Below are 19512 nucleotides of genomic sequence, written 5' to 3'. Positions count from 1 at the left end.
CTCCACCCCTCCAGTGCAATCGCACTTCCTCTTTAGTGTCACCTATAATTGCTTCACACAGTCAAAGAGGAGGATTGGACGCGAAGAAAGCTCAAAAAGTAGTAAGACTCATTCACAAGGTGAAAATAAAATTATGTTCTACTACAATTTCAAAACAACAGTTTCAAATATTTGCCGAAAATTGTGAAAAAATAAAATATAAAATAAGAATATTGGCAATCGATGCTGCCATGTTGATATCGACATATCTACACTGGTTTCCTAAATTAAAGCAACAAATGTAGATTTTGTAATGTTGTGTTTATTTTTCCACAAAACAGTAAAATAGGTGATAGTAAAGTAGAAACAATGTAAAGAAACACAACACAAACAACTGCAATATGCATAACGGTAGACAAAAATGTTCCTCGTTTTTTCTAACTTAACGGATTTGCACACACATTCCGACAACTGTTTAATGTGTTCCGCATGGGGTTTGACCACCTCGGCCAGCAGTACAGGTCTGACAAAGACGGGGCATGTTGTGAATGAATAAATCTCATGTTGAGGCAATAACGCCCATTCTTCCTGGAGAGCTGCTCGCAAGTCTTGGAGAGTGGTTGGTGGATGCTGAAATGATGCAACCCGTCTTCCTAGCCCCAGATATGGGATTCAAATCAGGAGACGAGCAGGCCACGACTTGCGTGCAGCATCTTCCGTTTCCAAGAAAACATCAACCGCTCTTGCTCTATGAGGTCGATCATTATCGTCCAGCAATACGAAGTCCGGGCCCACACCACTTCCCAACAACCGCACATGAAGTTCCAAGATCTCATTACGATACCTGACAGCAGTTAAACTTGCCAATTCACCCATACAGTTTCATGAAGAGGTGTTCATGTGGTCAACATAGTCCCTGCCCACAACATTAGGGGTCCTCCTCGATATCGATTTCCTTCCATAATGTTTGGGTCCCGAAAACGTGTCCCTCGTTCCCTCCAGATGCGAATGCATAGAGAATCACTCTCCAGACCAAATTTGGAGTCATCTGTGAAAAGGACATTGGCAGATACTTCTTATTGCCCTCCACCGCAGAGTGTCCGGTAGGGGTCTTCTTTGTTACATAAAGTTACGTAAAACAGCAACCAGTCACATTTTTGAATAATTGTGTTTTATTTCATGAATCGGTTTTCGAACCTTTTCAGGTTCATCTTCAGATGCTTTCTGAAGGTTGCATCATTATTTGTTGCATAATGCTGGGTGTTGGCTCTGTGACAAGAAGATGGAACACGATTTAATAAATCGCCATGATTGTTGTTTATCTGACGATATGGATGTAGATTTAGTTTTTACTTACTGCGACAGTATGGGCGGCTTTTTTTGTTAGAGTCCATCTGTCTGCTTCCATTTTGATAGTTAGTTGGTATATCACTTCACACACTTTAACACAATCCATATTAATTTACACTCTGACAGCGAAACTTTGGCAGCATCTAGCATTTGCTGTACAGCTGTTGCTTGTAACAAAGATCTTGACAAAAAGATATGGCATAGGCCTACTTTGCACAGAGATGTAATTTGTTCTTTTTTAGATGCATTACGGTCGATATAATGGCAAATATTGTAATCAGAATGGCGATAACACTTGAGCACAAAATAAAATAAATAAATAAATGAATTATTACGAGAACAAACTTCAAGTGATATGATGTCTTATTTCTATTCGTATATTAAGGTATGATACAGTCAGTTTATAGCATATATTTTAATCAAGATTGGCATTAACATGAATGCCCAGAAGTCAACAATACAGAGTTATCGTATTTACAGTGAGATACTGCCGTTTGTACGACAATGACCTTTATCTTTAAGTTTAAATTTTAAATATTAACAAACCTTCAAATGAGCTGTTGACTTTTTATGTTCTTACGTTAATACTAGTATAATCTGGAATATTGGTAAGAGTACATTCTATTTATTTCAGCTAGGGTAATATGTATAAACGTTATAGTGTTTGTAATGGACTAAAGCTGTTTGTATGACCATATACTTTATATCTGAAACCAAGAACGAAAGTTGAAGTGAACTGTCGACTTATTTTGTTCTTACATTAACGTGGTCTGGAATATTGGTAAAGGCAGATTCTGTTTGTTACAGCTTGAGGTAACATGTACAAAAATACTGATTTATTTTAACAGTGGAGGTATTTACCATTTAGAAACATAGAGCAGGTTTTATTCTGTGGTAGCATATTTGCATTGGCACCAGTGCAGTTAGGATGTGAGGAGAGGGATAGTAGGGGGGGGTGTGAGTTATTAAGGGGAGAAGGTGGTGTAGGGTTGATTGTGTGGTTACTTGTCTTGAACTAGTAAATCTTCAAAGTTCTGAAGGAAAAATTTGTTTCTCAGTTCAGTTTGGTCATTGAGTAAGCAGTTAGATGCTGTAAAATACACTCCTGGAAATTGAAATAAGAACACCGTGAATTCATTGTCCCAGGAAGGGGAAACTTTATTGACACATTCCTGGGGTCAGATACATCACATGATCACACTGGCAGACCCACAGGCACATAGACACAGGCAACAGAGCATGCACAATGTCGGCACTAGTACAGTGTATATCCACCTTTCGCAGCAATGCAGGCTGCTATTCTCCCATGGAGACGATCGTAGAGATGCTGGATGTAGTCCTGTGGAACGGCTTGCCATGCCATTTCCACTTGGCGCCTCAGTTGGACCAGCGTTCGTGCTGGACGTGCAGACCGCGTGAGACGACGCTTCATCCAGTCCCAAACATGCTCAATGGGGGACAGATCCGGAGATCTTGCTGGCCAGGGTAGTTGACTTACACCTTCTAGAGCACGTTGGGTGGCACGGGATACATGCGGACGTGCATTTTCCTGTTGGAACAGCAAGTTCCCTTGCCGGTCTAGGAATGGTAGAACGATGGGTTCGATGACGGCTTGGATGTACCGTGCACTATTCAGTGTCCCCTCGACGATCACCAGTGGTGTACGGCCAGTGTAGGAGATCGCTCCCCACACCATGATGCCGGGTGTTGGCCCTGTGTGCCTCGGTCGTATGCAGTCCTGATTGTGGCGCTCACCTGCACGGCGCCAAACACGCATACGACCATCATTGGCACCAAGGCAGAAGCGACTCTCATCGCTCAAGACGACACGTCTCCATTCGTCCCTCCATTCACGCCTGTCGCGACACCACTGGAGGCGGGCTGCACGATGTTGGGGCGTGAGCGGAAGACGGCCTAACGGTGTGCGGGACCGTAGCCCAGCTTCGTGGAGACGGTTGCGAATGGTCCTCGCCGATACCCCAGGAGCAACAGTGTCCCTAATTTGCTGGGAAGTGGCGGTGCGGTCCCTACGGCACTGCGTAGGATCCTACGGTCTTGGCGTGCATCCGTGCGTCGCTGCGGTCCGGTCCCAGGTCGACGGGCACGTGCACCTTCCGCCGACCACTGGCGACAACATCGATGTACTGTGGAGACCTCACGCCCCACGTGTTGAGCAATTCGGCGGTACGTCCACCCGGCCTCCCGCATGCCCACTATACGCCCTCGCTCTTGTCAACTGCACATACGGTTCACGTCCACGCTGTAGCGGCATGCTACCAGTGTTAAAGACTGCGTGGAGCTCCGTATGCCACGGCAAACTGGCTGACACTGACGGCGGCGGTGCACAAATGCTGCGCAGCTAGCGCCATTCGACGGCCAACACCGCGGTTCCTGGTGTGTCCGCTGTGCCGTGCGTGTGATCATTGCTTGTACAGCCCTCTCGCAGTGTCCGGAGCAAGTATGGTGGGTCTGACACACCAGTGTCAATGTGTTCTTTTTTCCATTTCCAGGAGTGTATTTCAATTTCTTCAAGAAGGTCAAGTATCGTGCTTTTGTTGGCAAAAATGGAGTATTTGGAGATTTTGTTCTATGTTGTTTGCAGAATGATTGTGTTGGGCAAGATGAGAGGCAAATCTGGATTTATTCAGGTTGTTAAGACGGAGTGTATCTATGTGTTCTTTAAATCTCGTTGGGAAGCTTTTACCGGTTTGTCAAATGTAGAAGCGGGGACATGAGTTGCAAGGGAGCTTGTAAACACCTGACTTTTGATACTACTCTATAGTAGTTATGGTGCTGTAAATGATTTTATTTTGTATTTTGTTGTTGGTGAAGAAGCTTATTTTTATGTTGTATGTCTTGAAGAGGTTGGCAATCTGGTGAGAAATCTTCCCTAGGAAAGGCAGGCTTATACATGTGGTCTTCCTGTTTGTGGGTGTTTGTTCAGTAGTTGGTTGATTTAATTTTGCTGTATGAATTAGATTATCTATTATTGCAGGGTTGTACACAATGCTGGAGGCAATTGGTTTAATAATTTCTGTTTCTTTTTGTCTTTCACGTGTGTCCATTGGGATTTTAAGCATGCGATTGACCATTGTTCTGGGGAATGCTTTTTTATGTTGGTCTAGATGGCAAGAGGACTTGTGTATGACAATATTGGTGGTTATTGGTTTTCTGAAAATTTGAAATTTATGCTTTTGATTTTTATTTGCGATTGTTAAATCAAGATAATTAATGCCTTCTGGTGATTTGTTCTACTGTCAATTGAATTTTGTTGTGTAATTTATCAAGTTTTTTGGCTAGATTTTCTATTTCTTCTGTTGCTCCATTGAACAGAATGAGAGTGTTATCGACATAGTGTTTGTAGTAAAGCAGCTTATCTTTTAGTTGGGTTTGGTATCTGAAAAAGTTGTTTTCAAGGTTATTAACATATATGTCTGCTAGCAAGCCAGCAAGACTACTACCCATTGCCAATCCATCTTCCTGAATGTAAAACTTGTTGTTGAACAGGAAATAGTTGTGTGATAATACAAGCTGCAGGATCTCTATGAGTTCATAGATTTGTCGATATTTTAGCAACAGCTCACTGCTGTGATAGTAGATGCGAGAAATGAAGTGCTCTTACGGTTGACACATTCGACCAAGTCTCGCGGGGTAGATGCCATCCTGCGGACTTAACTAGAAAGTCTTTGTACGGGACCCAACGATGATCACTGCAGTGCTCAGTGAAAGCATTGAAGTGTTCTCGAATACTGCAGTGGGAATAACACTGCCCGCGAAAGGCACTTACGCGCGTTCCTAGAAGGAAGATTAAGGTTTAATATCCCGTCAGCGACGTGGTCTTTACAGACGGGACACAAGCCCTGTTACGGGGTAAATGGGGAACAAAATCGATCGTGTCCTTTTCAACGGAACCGTTAAAGCGTTTGACTTACCCTTTTTAGGGAATTCATGGAAGACCCAAATCGGGAATTCTGGATGGGAGTTGAACCTCAGTCCTGAACACGAGTCTGGTGCCTTAACCACTGCGTCACCTCACTGAGGTAGAGAGAGAACAGTAAGATATGCTACTGCACCATTATGAAACCCTTAGTCCCAAAATTAAGGAATTAAGGTTTTCCTGACACTATTAATCGACCTTCGACTTACATAAGACATAAGGAGCTGCTGCCTATTGTTTTAAGAAAATATAGTGCAAAAACTACAAGATACTTGGAGAACCAGCAATAAATCCAATAAAAACAGATAATTTAATGTACAGTGGTTGGCAGTAGAGTCAGGGTTCCTCAGATACAGGAAGAAGATTGTGTCAGTATCTTCCTTACGCAAAGGAGAGACTTCAGTTAACACATCACTAGTCAACTAGGGCATTGGTCTACTACCTTTCTAGGTATGAACCATATCCTACACGTTTGAACAGAAGTGTGAAGAAATGATCACAAGGTCACCTGTGAGAAATGTAACAAAATTACACAGCCAGTCCCATTATTTATCCACAAACGTAAGAGTATTGTTTTGGCGGTAACGAATCACAGGAAACAAAACGGTCTTGATGCAGGTGGTATACACTTGTAAGTACTGAAACATGTAGCACCGCAGATGGAACCTTGTGTAACTTTATGAAGTCTTAAATGACGCACAAAGCTTGGGACGGTTTCCAGAAGACTTGAAGAATGCTAGAACAATAATTATTTTTAAAAAATTTGTAGACAAAGGCCCCTGGTTTTTACAAATTCAATGAGATGTTACTAGTTCGAACCGTCACCCCGACCCCACTACATCACACCAAAGGCTTTGTTCCCAGCATAGATTGGCGCGAGCCAGCATTTTTCTGATTGGCTGATATCAAAAACAGCAAAGCAGGTTGCAGTATTATCGCGCGCTAACCCGCGCTCTGCTTCAATGACCAATCATAGTAAAACATTTCTTTCTATGGCAATTGTTAAATAAATAAATTTAGAAAAGTATCAAATATAAAATTACTCCTTCTAAAATTACCGATTAATTTGTGTTCTACTCACGATCTATTAGTACCATAAACTGACTGCACATTTAATTATAGTAAATCCCCTGTATAGTTTAACTGGTACATCGTGAATAAACAAAACAATTTTCATTTACTTCTGTTCTTCTTCACTCATACAACATTCACACTGCAAATTACTACACATATAAAACAATTATAATTATGCAAATACATTAAATATTAATCAAACATAACTTTACAACATTGTTTTGACTGCTGACCTCTGCCGCCTACTAGTACAACTACATGGAGCTCTGTAACTCAGGTCAATGTCAGCTGGTGACATCTGTCGATGACTCATGCCTATAACGATATCGTCCTCACAAGTGACAGGAGCGATGCGAAAGCGCTATGCCTCGGTGTAATCTTAGTCACCAATCACCTCAGCGAAGGGGAGTAAGCATGTAGACGAGGCCAGGTATCGGCAAAGAATTCCAACAGATACAGGGCCGCTTGACTCAGTAACAGAACAGTGATGAGAATTAGACTCAACAAGACACGCGAATAAGTTATGCTTAGTGAAATGCGAAATGATACACTCTGAATTACCGTGATGTGATGTGCAAGCATCAAAATATTATTAAACGAGAAAGCATGACATTTCTGGTATAGAACGCATAGATAATTTACTCCCATTCTATAACAGTAAAGTATGAGCATCTTACACAGACGAAAAAATGGTTGAAATGGCTCTAAGCACTATGGGACTTAACATCTGAGGTCATCAGTCCCGTAGACTTAGAACTACGTAAACCTAACTAACCTAAGGACATCACACGCATCCATGCCCGAGGCAGGATTCGAACCTGCGTAGAAGACATTTTGAGGACGATGAGGAGACGATTCACAAAATGAAGCACTGGCCCCGCCATCAGGACAAGGATTGGTACCGACACGGCATACACGCCCTTGTTTCGCTCTGGAGAAAGGCGATAGAGTGGTATGGAGATTACGTGGAAAAATAGGATGTGTAGGTAAAACACCATTGTATCGTGTGTGTAATTCTCATTATGGTTCAAAATGGCTCTGAGCACTATGGGACTTAACTTCTGAGGTCATCAGTCCCCTAGACTTAGAACTACTTAAACCTAACTAACCTAAGGACATCACAAACATCCATGCCCGAGGCAGGATTCGAACCTGCGACCGTAGCGGTCGCGCGGTTCCAGACTGTAGCGCCTAGAACCGCTCGGCCACCCAGGCCGGCTTCTCATTATGTTCAGTAAAGAATTGTTGAAGAAAAAATGCGGTGTATTACATTTTGAGCAACCCTAGTACATACTCCAGAAGCCACCACCTGGTTTCTCTTATATTCGTTGTCTTTACATGAAATGTAGGTTGTCAGCAGGAGAATTGTTCTGCAGTCAGCTTCAAAGGCCGGTCCTGTAAATTTCCTCAATAGTTTTCCGCCAAAAGAACGTCGTCTTCCTTCCAGGGAGCCCCACTTAAGTTCACGAAGCATCTCTGTAGTACCCGTGTGTTGATAGAGCCCAGTGATAACAAATCTATCAACCCATCTCTGCATCGCTCACATGTCTCCCTCTAATCCGACCTGGCAGGGATCCCAAACACTCAAGCAGTACTCTAGAATGGGTTTCTGTAGTGTTCTACAGGCGGTCTCCTGTATAGATGAACCACATTTCCCTAAAACTCTCTAATAGACCGAAGTCGGTCATTCACCTTCCCTACCGCTGTCCTTACATGCTCGTTCCATTTCATATCGCTTTGCAACGTCATGCCTAGATATTTAATCGATATGACTGTGTCAGTCAGTACAGTACTAAAATACTGTATTTGAACATTACGTTTCTCCTATTCGTCTAAACCGATTTACACTTTTGTACATTTTCAGCAAGCTGCCATTCACCATACCAACTAGGAATTTTATCTAATTCATCTTGCATCCTTAAATAGTATAACTGTACAAAAAAAAATGAAGAATGGAAACCCAAACAGTCAATAGTTTACTTCGACAAGATGTGGATTCACATAAATTACCAGTGAAAATTTGTGAGGGACACTATCACACAGAAGTGACGATTTATAATAAATTGTTATTAGGCTCTGAACACGTGACAGCGCATGTAACAATGGCAGAATACCGGAAAGTACCCATAGTACGTACCACAGAAAGTTTCTGGTCACTATGTTACACCTCCGCCTTAACCACGGACGGTTTCGACTGCAACTCTATCGGCTGCAACTGACTGACTCACCCCTACGTTACTGTAGCGCGAAGGAGGACGTTGACCACGTCATTTTCGACTGCCTACTGCGATATCACCTGATAACCAGTCTCTTGTAGTGCATCATAGAAAACAACTTACCACCAGAATGCAGAGCTACTCATAGCGAATGATGGGTCACTGATTAAAAATATGTATAGATTTTAAGCAAGTGATCACGTCTTGATATAATTGTTATGTTTACAAGAAATTTAAATATTCTATGCGTGTCATGGGTTCGTATGTGTGTGTGTGTGTGTGTGTGTGTGTGTGTGTGTGTGTGTGTGTGTGTGTGTGTCTGCGTGATTGGATATGTTATGTAATATGTACCATGCAATGTACCAAAGACTGTCTGAGTGGATAGTGTTCGGTGGCCACAAGTAAAATAAAAAATTAAAAATTCCAAACAATACCGGTGCGTACTCTGCCTTGTCGCCTCCACCTCTCTCCTTGTGTTTCAACATGATGATGCTCCAACTTGGACCAAGACTTACTTTTATGTTGCTGGGCAATAATGGTGACTCAGAGCACTTTCTGTGATTTTACACTTACACCTACTTCTGTACTCTGCAAAGTACTGCTAAGTGCATGGAAGAGGGTGCTTCTCAATGTATCACTTATTACGGCTTCTTCCTTACGGATCGCACGAACAATGATTCCTTACTGCCCCTACGATCACTATAATTAGTCCAATCTTGTCTTTGCAATCCCTACAGGAGCGTTTCGTAGGGGGCTGTACTATAAGCTTAGTATGGGGGCTGTTCGGAAAGCAAGGTCCGATCGGTCTCGAAATGAAAACCACAGTGAAAATCAAAAATTTTTTATTCGCAACAGTTAGCCACACCTTCCAACTACATCTCTAAATAGTCGCCGCTTAAATTTAGACATTTGCCGTAGTGTTGTACAAACTTTCCAGTACCCTCGTCACAGAAAGCAGCCGCCTGTGCTTTACGCCAGTTCTCTGTGCTGGTCTGCCTTTCGTTGTTTGTAGCGAAATGTTGTCTTCGTAGCCAGCGGTTCATGTCAGCAGAGATGAACAACGGAGGGAGCCAATTAAGGCCTCTATTGTAGGTGATCAAACACATTCCATCCAAACCGCTGCAGGGGCGTCATCATTGCCCCTGCAGAATGCGGCTGAAAATTGTCTTGAAGAAGGAAACGCGTGACATCTATGTAATGTGGGCTGTATAGCTTCAGGCGAAATCTCTCACCAGACCCAAATACTTGGCGGGAGACACTGTTGTTTTAGGCATTTCTACGTGATCACTTTGCGCTCTGAACAGAAAAGAGCGACGTTAAAGAATCGACAGGCACAGTAAAGACATTGCCCAACACATCTGTGCAAAGATCCATCGGATTTTCACAGTGGTTTCCATTTCGCGCCTAACCTAACCTTACTTTTCGAATACGCCTCGTATAATCCTTGATTCCTGGATTCTGGTTCTTGAAAATCCTTAAGTAGGCTTTCGCCAGATGATTGGCGTCTATCCGAGCGCCTGCCAGCTCACTTTCATCTCTCCGCCACTCTCTCCCGTGAGTAAAAAAAAACCTGCTGACTGCACTGTAACGGATTGTTGCCGGGCCGCGACCGTCAGCGAATGGCGGTTGCTACTGTGGCGACCACTTCTGTTTCCCTGTCTTCAGGGCATGGGAACTGTTCGCAAGCCTGGAGCAAGTGGGCGGTATTTGCTTAATCCAGCTAATGGGTGTGACCTGGCCCGACAGCGAGGATTTCAAAGGCGAGTGTTCCCTACAGAATGGCTGATGTTTCGTAGTATCCTTTGGGAACAAACTACTGAAAGTGTCGGCAAACAGCAGCACTTTACATTAGTACTACGAGTGTTATCAGGAAATGGCCAATATCAGTGTCTCTAGATAACTGGCCGAAAGGTCTGCACTTGAAAACAAGAATGTAGTGGAGCTGCAGATTCGGTCGCTGGCCCTGGTATGGTGCAGAAATCGAGTTGGGACCTTTCGGGAAGAGTTGGTGTGGAGATGTATTTCGAATTTTCGTAGTCAGGAATCAGTGTCGAAAGTGTAGAAAGTTGTCGGAAGCGTGTTCCCGTGCGCGGGCGTGGGAGACGCCTTAGTCTGTTGCCTGCAGTCGAGGTGGGTTTGCTGTTTAGCGAGCGTACATCGATGGTTTGCTAACGGCCTTGCCACGGTGGTAAGACCATTTCCCGTCAGATCACCAGCGCTGTCAGGCTGGGCTAGCATTTGGATGGGTGACCATCCGGTCTCCCGAGCGCTGTTGGCATGCGGGGTGCACTCAGCCCGAGGCAAACTGAGGAGCTACTTGATTGAGAAGTAGCGGCTCCGGTCTCGTAAACTGACATACGACCGGCAGAGCGATATGCTGACCACGTGCCCCTCCATATCCGCATCCAGTGACACCTGTGGGCTGGGGATGAAACGGCGGCCTGTTCGGACGGAGTTTTTTTTTTTTTTTTTGCATCAACTGAATAGCTGGAGGCGTTGTATAACGAACGAAGCGGACTTCTGAAGAGATATTTAAAAAAAAAGAATAAACTGCGTTTTGCTTCAATCTAAATTTGAACTGTGGCGTTCTTGTGTGTGTCCTTACCCTCTTCAACTTTAGACTGTGTCTATTTACAGAGGACATGGTAGAAACCGATTAGTAACGAAGAAGTGACTCATTGCGGTCTTTCTTGTACAGTCCAGTTGTCGGACTCGGGAGCTTCTGAAAGTAGTCAAATGGTTACAGAACACTGAGTAGTTGTATAAAGAAAGTGATCATTTTAATCACATCTCGTGGATCAAAGCGAGGTTGCCGACGCTGATTTAATTTCATGCCACATGAGGAGCAATGCATAGGAATTATCTATGTCTCCACCAGTCTACACAGCAATACGATGCGTGACTAGTCCACCGCACCCCACGGTGGTAGAGTTCGTGGACTCTGGCCACAGCTGCGATAGGTCTTCACCAGACGCTACAGAAACTCCGAGACAACAGACGAGGGGGAATGTTTCACTTGTCGAACCCTGCCAAAACTGGAACCACCGTGCAGAATTTCATCTCCAAAAGCTGGAGACATCGACTATTTGCTGCATAACGGAGAAAACCGAATCTACGGCTCAGCGCGGCGCTTTTTGAGTCTATCGTTCGTCGCGGTTGCTCGATTTTGCGCTTGTGTCAGCAGTTGCTCTTTAGAGCGGTAGCCTGCTTGAATGTGTTGTGAATGTGAACCGTTTAAATGAGAAATTTGTGAATGTATAGCTAGGGTCATCTACAGGGTGGTCCAAAAGTACGGAAACACCCTGATAAAATCCAAATGGAGTAGCAAACAAGGAAACAGAGCCCCTACACACGAGGAACGGGAAGGGGCAAAACTTTATAGGCTATGCCACCAACATGGCGGCCATCTTGAAAGCCGCCATCTTGGATTCAACTCCAAAATTTCAAATGGGAATGTGGTCATGCGACACATCAAACAGATAGAGAATTTCACCAGAAAAACAATGCCATTGTTATTTTAAACATAGCTTTATTCGTTCTCGGGTTATAGCCAATTACTTGTGGCAGCAGTGGGACGCTCGGCAGCGTATTACGTACTGAGAAGTCATAAAATGGAGTCTGAAACGGTGCAAAGTGACTATCCCATGCCTAATATGTTACATGTGTTTAATCATTGTTTCCTTATTTACAGGTTACAAAATGCCCTTAACACATTAAGAACGCATTGAAATCGTCTTGATATCAGGAGAAAGAAGCACACGGGTCATTGCTGAGGATTTCAACAGTCGTCACCCAACCAGACAGCCCATCACTCACAGCGCAGTTGCCAAGCTTTTGGCCAAATTCCGAACAACAGGTTCTGTTGCAGATAAACCTAAGGCTGGATGACCTAAATCTGCCACCGACGAAGCAACAACAGTGAGCATGTTGGCATCATTTAGCAAGAGTCCTCATCGGAGTATTCGTCGCCTGTCGCAAGAATGTGGGGTTAGCCGTACCTCCATACTGCGAATTTTATCGCAGCACAAATGGCACCCGTACAAAATTCAGCTGCACAAACACCTGAACGAGGATGACCCAGACCGTCGGGTACAGTTCGCAGAATGGGCGACACCTGCAGATAAACCCACATTTCCCCTATCAGGTGCTGTTCAGTGATGAAGCCAATTTCTTTATCAATGGTGAAGTGAACAAGCAGAATCACAGAAAATGGTCCGACACAAATCCGCACTGGATTAATGCTTCCAAAACGGTCGACTAACAAAGAGTGATGGTCTGGTGTGGTGTGTGGGGTACCAAAGTCGTTGGACCTTTTTTTTTATTGATGGTACCTTAACAGCCAACAGTTATCTGAGGGTATTGGATGAAGAAGGGTTTCCCTCGTTGTTAACAGAGGACGGGACATTTCCGGAATTCTTCCAGCACGATGGAGCCCCACCACATCAAGGGCACGATGTGCGAGCATACCTGGATGTGCAGTTCCCTCAAAAGTGGATTGGTCGTAGGGATTTGACTCCTTTGGATTTTTATCTTTCGTGTCAAAGCACTGGTTTATTCTGTGAAAATACGGGATTTACATAATCTAAAGCAGCGCATTTTTTGATGCGTGTGGTCAAATTCAGTCAGATATGTTGGTCAAAGTTCATCAGGACTGGGTTAGGAGGATAGCATTAACAATCCAACATAATGGACAACATATCGAGCCATTCCTATGACTGTTGGTGGTCTCTCGGGACTGTGTAACATCGGCGTAATGTCTCTTCGGCACATAACACACATGCTGCCGAGCGTCCCACCGCAGCCACACGTAACTGGCTATAAACCCGAGAATGAATAAAGCTATGTTTAAAATAACAACGCCACTGTTTTTCTGGCGAAATTCTCTATCTGTTTGATATGTCAAATGACCACATTCCCATTAGGAATTTTGGAGTTGAATCCAAGATGGCGGCTTTCAAGATGGCCGCCATGTTGGTGGCATAGCCTATAAAGTTTCCCCCTTCCCGTTTCTCGTATGTAGGGACTCTGTTTCCTTGTTTGCTACTCCATTTGAATTTTATGAGAGTGTTTCCGGACTTTTGGACCATCCTGTATTTCAATTGACTTTAGGGAATGGGGAAAGAGGGTAACTAAAATAAATTAGTGAAAATAGATTTGCTAAAAGCAAAATTGATGACACTCTTGGAAGCAGATAAGAAAGAGAGGGAGGCAGAAAAGTAAGAGACAGAAACAGACGGAGGTCGAAAAGGAAAGGGACAGAGATGAGAAGAGATCCGAGAAGGACATAGGATGAAGGAACAGGAGGAACGAACAAACAAGTGGCTTGAGCGTGTATCCAAGCAGTTCAGATTAGTGCAGGAAGCCTTTAAAAATAAACTAAAGGCTCATATAGGAGAGGAAGGAGAGGAATTAGAAGACGGAAATTTAACATCAGTGTATGAGAAAAATGATCATGAGTATGACTCAAATGTTAATCTCCCACAGTATGATCGGGAGGAGGTTAATGAGTTACCGACACAAGTAGTGGATGGAGCCGTGTCCCGTGACTGTAACAGCAAAGAGTTAGAAACCGAGGAAGAGACAGATTCACACGAACTAGGAGATGCTTCTGAAGAGAGGAGAACAAATTTTGAAAGTGCTGGGGCACAGCCAGGCATTACTGAGTTGAGAGTGACAGCTAATAAGAACATGTCAGAGCATTTAAATACGTTACAAAATATTCAAGATTTGCTGATTACCTAAAACAAGAAAGCCATAGACCAAGCAATATTGAAAAAAATATGAATATCATAGGAATCAGTAAAAACAGACACTTCTTCCCTTTCCAGGAAAATTTCCACGTACACAAAGCATTAACAAAACATTAACAGTTGCTCAATGACCAAATAAATATTGGAAACCAGACTCTATACAAAATAAGTGACGAAATTACATGAAAAGGAAAGAGCCATTTCCATCTTTCACCCCCTCCCACTCTTCCACCCAACCCTCCTCCCCCTCCCAATTTCAATTCACTTCTTCTTCCTCATTTTCTCCTCCAACTCACACTCCATCACACTACTACTAACTTATGTCCACTCATCATGGTTTCTCCATCCCCCACTCAAAAAAAAAAAAAAATACTCCATCACTACTCCTTCCCCACTCTTAAACATTCCATTAATACACAGCGACATTATTAAATAGAATTACACATACACAATAATCCAAAAGAGAGAAAAAATTGTAGGTCAAAGACAAACTAGTAGAAAAGTTAGGTTGACAACACCACAAAACACAAACCACAACACATACTTCGAAGTATTAAAAAAAAAAGTAAACTGTGGTGTGCGAAAAAATGCGGTATGGAAAACATACGAAATGCATAGTGCTGCGGAACAACTAAACATTAGACCACAATTACCAGTGTCTAAAGAAGAAAAACATAAACTATGTGCTAGCAGACGGCATTTTCCGACGTAAACGAGAAATCAAGCGAAAATCACAGTAAGGACAAACCAACATATTGTTAACGTACTGTTTTTCGATCTTAAAGCAAATTAAAATGCAAATAACTTAACTACAGACCAGTGACGACGCTTTACCTCAATAAAGCGTAACACGTCTGGTGAAAAAAGACACGCACTTTTATAGTTGCAGCGACAGAACAAAATACCCTCAAGAATGTTAATAATGAGCTCTCAGAAGTACATTCTCTACAAGTGCCGGAATTGGGAGGTGAGTCAGAGATCTGGGGTGAACAAACCGTTAGCCAGTCATCAAGTGTGGAAGGGCTTTACGGAAATATTCCGGAGCAAAAAACTAACAGGGTGGAGAAACAAAGAAAATGAATGCAAGAGGAATGGGAATTGTTCGACAATGTAGGGATCAGAATGAAGCGAAATGGAACACAGAAACTGGTACCATTCCAGTGGGGTGGGGCTAGCGAGAGCGGCTGACAGCAAGTGCACCGGCGCCACCCACTCAGTTTTTGGCGCATCTTCGACGTGGACGACGTAAGGAGCGGAGATCGCGGAGGACTCCGGCGGCGAAGCGCTGACGAATCTGGAGGAAGACCACATTCCTATCGGTGCATCATCAGTCAACGAAATCGCAGGGTGAAGAATCAGATCCTCACCAGCAGCATTAGCGGCTTCTGCCACATGAGACGCTTTATCCGCCTGGATTCACCTCAGCGGTCCCATCTTGTGGTTTGAGTGTGCAACGAGTTTATAGTGATTATATTGGTGTTACGTGTATCCAAATACGGAGACACACACACTACTGTGTGAGTGTGCAACGAGTTTATAGTGACTATATTGGTGTTATGTGTGTCCAAATACGGAGACACATACACTACTGGCCACTAAAATTGCTGCAGCACGAAGATGACGTGCTACAACGCGAAATATAACCGACAGGAAGAAGATGCTGTGATATGCAAATGATTAGCTTTTCAGAGCATTCACACAAGGTTGACGACGGGGGCGACACCTGCAACGTGCTGATATGAGGAACGTTTCCAACCGATTTCTCATACACAAACAGCAGTTGACCGGCTTTGCCCGGTGAACCGTTGTTGTGATGCCTCGTGTAAGGAGGAGAAATGCGTCTCATCACGTTTCCGACGCTGATAAAGGTCGGATTGCAGCCTATCGCGATTGCGGTTTATCGTATCGCGACATTGCTGCTCGTGTTGGTCGAGATCTAATGACTGTTAGCAGAATATGGAATCGGTGGGTTCAGGAGGGTAATACGGAACGCCGTGCTGGATCCCAACGGCCTCGTATCACTAGCAGTCGAGATGACAGGCATCTTATCCGCATGGCTGTAACGGATCGTGCAACCACGTCTCGATCCCTGAGTCAACAGATGGGGACGTTTGCCAGACAACAACCATCTGCACAAACAGTTCCACGACGTTTGAGCAGCATGGGCTATCAGCTCGGCGACCATGACTGCGGTTACCCTTGACGCTGCATCACAGACAGGAGCGCCTGCGATGGTGTACTCAACGACGAACCTGGGTGCACAAATGGCAAAACGTCATTTTTTCAGATGAATCCAGGTTCTGTTTACAGCATCATGATGGTCGCATCCGTGTTTGGCGACATCGCGGTGAACGCACATTACAAGCGTGTATTCGTCATCGCCATACTGGCGTAGCACCCGGCGTGATGGTATGGGGTGCTATTGGTTACACGTCTCGGTCACCTCTTGTTCGCATTGACGGCACTTTGAACAGTGGACGTTACATTTCAGACGTGTTACGACCCGTGGCTCTATCCTTCATTCGATTCCTGCGAAACCCTATATTTCAGCACGATAATGCACGACCGCATGTTGCAGGTCCTGCACGGGCCTTTCTGGATACAGAAAATGTTCGACAGCTGCCCTGGACAGCACATTCTCCAGATCTCTCACCAATTGAAAACGTCTGGTCAATGGTGGCCGAGCAACTGGCTCCTCACAGTATGCCAGTCACTATTCTTGATGAACTGTGGTATCGTGTTGAAGCTGCATGGGCAGCTGTACCTGTACACGCCATCCAAGCTCTGTTTGACTCAATGCCCAGGCGTATCAAGGCCGTTATTACGGCCAGAGGTGGTTGTTCTGGGTACTGATTTCTCAAGATCTATGCACTCAAATTGCGTGAAAATGTGATCACATGTCAGTTCCAGTATAATATATTTGTCCAATGAATACCCGTTTCTCATCTGCATTTGTTCTTGGTGTAGCAATTTTAATGGCCAGTAGTGTAGTATTTAAAGTGTTCTGCGAAAATGCATGTAAATCACGAATGTCATTTGCTTCAGATGGTCTACGGGTGCCTATGTGTTCGTGCTGTAAATTTGCTTGGTCAGTGATTTTCCATAAGATGGTTTTTATTTTTGTCCTTGTGGTACTGACATTCTCTGGTTTTACTATAACGGTCGATAGCAACTCTATCCATTCTTAAACGATTATGTTGTCTTCGTTTTAATTTATTTTGAATGTGATAAAACGTTTCATTTGAATTTTTACTTGCTGATTTCATATGTATTTGGTTTTCAATAACATAGTGGACAGTTAAATCTTTAAATTTTATGCTCTGTTTATTTGGTGTTCTTTTAAGAGTGCTTCTGAGACGCTGATTTACCTTAGAGTGATGTAAATGTAATCTTTTATACTTAAAAATTTATAGGTCCAGTATAAATTTCCTTTGCTTCTATAGTTTGGTGAAGTATATTTTGTTTCTTATTGTATAGATTGCTGCTTCCTTAGGTTAAGTACATTGTATTGATGATTCCTGATTTACTGTTTCTGAATTTATATTCTTGTATTGAAATCACTTATTGCTCGTGGCTTAAGAGATTTGTAAGCATTCTTGTGTTTATTTTTCTCCGAAATGGTGTTTCTTGTGGAAAGTTGGGCGTTGTATTCATGTGATGTTAGGTAGAGAGATTTTTCTTATTTGCTATTTTTCATTAGTTTATGATTAATGATCGCATTTTCGAATCATTAGATAGTAGAGGTCACTTCCATAGTGTTGATTTGCTGTTCTGTTTATTTCTTTTTCTGGCATTATAGATGATTGTGCTTCAAGAAATACTGTAACTGTTACTTTTTTAAATATCTTGTCCTTATTTCATTTTTGTATAAGATCAGGTATCAGGAACACTGTTTTATGTGATATAGAACTGTGTGTCAAGTCCCGTTCTAGAGCAAAAGTTGAGAGGTGAATACGTGGCCTCTGTAAACGACATCCAGCTATCCATTATTCCTTTATGTTACATGAATTTTTCAGCTCCAAGAGTATCATTATCCTAGTTGGAACTATGTTATCTCTCGCCGAAAAATAGGGGGTATCCAACATGTCATATATAGGCCGCGATGATCGGCAAGTGCTGGTCGCTATTGTGAATGACAGCGCCACCTTACCAGTGTCCGTTGGACATTCTCCAACCTGAAGGTAAAGGGCTAGTCTCCCCTAATCCCAGCTAACGAACGAATGACTGACGTTTCCTAGTACCCTTTTGGAAACCAACACGTGAAATTCTTGGCTGGCACCAGCACTTTACAGTAGTACTGTGGGTGTTAGTAGGAATTGGCTTATCGCAGTGCCTACTTTCTACTCTGGAGGCTGATGGATCGAAACGTCTGCATGTGACAAGAAAGTCTTAGATCTGTGGAAGCTCGCGAAATCCAGGAGTCGGTTGACGGCCCTGGTCGGATGCAGAAGGGGAATTTGAGTCCTCTCGAGAGTATTTCGGAAATTTATAGTCAGGGATCAGTAAGATTGTTCTCCACGTGTGTAAAATTCGAAATGCGTTCAGTGCGTTAAACGTCTTAGTCTATTGCCTGTTTTGGAGATGGATGTCAGTGTTTAGCTAACATACACGTACTGATTAGAAAGAGGCCTTCTAACAGAGTGTAGACCAACTGGCTAGCTGGAGGCTTTGTCTAACGAGCGAAGCGCACTCGGCGAGGGATATTAAAAGAGTATAAACTGCGTTTTGCTTCGGTCGAAATTTGGACTGTGGTGTTCTTGTGAATGCCCTTAGCCTCTTTACCTTTAGACTGTGTTCCTGTGTGTGATTTACAAAGGAGATGGTTGAAACAGATTGATGACGGTGCAGAAGCTGAATGCTCGTCCAATCCAGTGGTCTGCTTTTGGAGCCTTTTGAGAGTAGTCAGGTGGCTACAGGGCAATGAGTAGTGGTGTAGCCGGCCGGGGTGGCCGAGCGGTTCTAGGCGCTACAGTCTGGAACCGCGCGACCGCTACGGTCGCAGGTTCGAATCCTGCCTCGGGCATGGATGTGTGTGATGTCCTTACGTTAGTTAGGTTTAAGTAGTTCTAAGTTCTAGGGGACTGATGACCTCAGAAGCGCCGGCCGCGGTGGTCTCGCGGTTCTAGGCGCGCAGTCCGGAACCGCGCGACTGCTACGGTCGCAGGTTCGAATCCTGCCTCGGGCATGGATGAGTGTGATGTCCTTA

The sequence above is a fragment of the Schistocerca serialis genome, chromosome 3, assembly GCF_023864345.2.
Source record: "Schistocerca serialis cubense isolate TAMUIC-IGC-003099 chromosome 3, iqSchSeri2.2, whole genome shotgun sequence".
NCBI classification, from domain to species: domain Eukaryota; kingdom Metazoa; phylum Arthropoda; class Insecta; order Orthoptera; family Acrididae; genus Schistocerca; species Schistocerca serialis.
Note: the sequence above shows the minus strand (reverse complement) of the source record.